General features: G+C 37.6%; 1 long non-coding RNA gene across 1 annotated transcript; it reads right to left on the bottom strand.

Moving 5' to 3' along the window:
• Positions 1-24: 24 nt before the first annotated feature.
• On the bottom strand, positions 25-947 carry LOC149526176 (uncharacterized). The gene is made up of 3 exons (XR_016352271.1): positions 594-947; positions 426-509; positions 25-350 (listed from the first exon to the last, which is right to left on the bottom strand). It is a non-coding gene; the product is annotated as an uncharacterized LOC149526176 (long non-coding RNA).
• Between the last annotated feature and the right edge of the window lie 103 nt (positions 948-1,050).

Raw genomic sequence — 1,050 nt, forward strand, 5'->3', positions numbered from 1 at the left:
TTATTGATTCGGGTGCATATCTAGCTAATTCCACTCGCCGGTTGCCCGTTACCTCCTCCGGCATGCCACCACAGCACACTTTCTTTACTCATACATTTCTTATTAACCATATAAACTCAATACACTTAATTTATTCACATGCGTGGTAGCACATCAATTAATAATTCCATAACCTAATCTCATAGTTTTCATTAACCTTTACTCACAATCATTTAACATACAATCCATATACTATCAATTAACTAATGCCAACACAACACCATGTAATCACATTGCATGCTTACCTTTCGGTTTTAGCTTGAGTTCCACACATATGGTTCATAATTTCCTCACATCCATAGTCACCATTGCTGCCACAAACATAGGCAATCAATATACATATCATTTTTCTTGTTTACTTGTAATTTCAAGACTAAAATACTTACCCATAGATTGTCTAGCTCAAAATCACTATACATTCCAAGATCCACCTACATGCATGCATTGGGTTCTTTGAATCTTTGTAGATCCTTGATACAACAAGCAAAACCTCACATTATAATCGGTTCAAAGACATGCATCTCAAACAAAATGATAGTTTCTACTTTCCTTACCTTGGAATTTTTAAACCGAATCACCTTTAACTTCATCAATGGAGTGTGGGTGGCAAGAAAACCTCTCGGTTTCCTTTGGCTCCCCCAAACCAAACCTTCACTTAGCTTGCTTTTCCACTCACCCTTTGTTTTTGTTTTCTTGGTTGGAAGCCTCACCAAGCCATTCTTTCTTCATTCTCTTCCAAATGGGCAGATCTCCCATTGAACTCACTTGATTTCTTCACATTTTTCTCCTAAAAGCCGAGCGTTCCTTTGCATGTTTCTTTTCTTCTCTTTTCTCTCTTCCTCTCGGGTGGTGGACAAACCAAAGTGAAAAAAGTCTCCATTCCATTTTCTTTCTTTACTATGGGTGGATTGCCCAAGAAAATGGCATCATTTCCTTTCATTTCATTTCAATTTGCATAACATTTCATCTTCTTTAAGGTCCACTTGTCATCCCCTCATTCGGCCACTTTAT

The sequence above is a fragment of the Theobroma umbraticum genome, unplaced genomic scaffold (genome assembly GCF_002168275.2).
Source record: "Theobroma umbraticum cultivar Fairchild unplaced genomic scaffold, ASM216827v3 scaffold_5765.0, whole genome shotgun sequence".
NCBI classification, from domain to species: domain Eukaryota; kingdom Viridiplantae; phylum Streptophyta; class Magnoliopsida; order Malvales; family Malvaceae; genus Theobroma; species Theobroma umbraticum.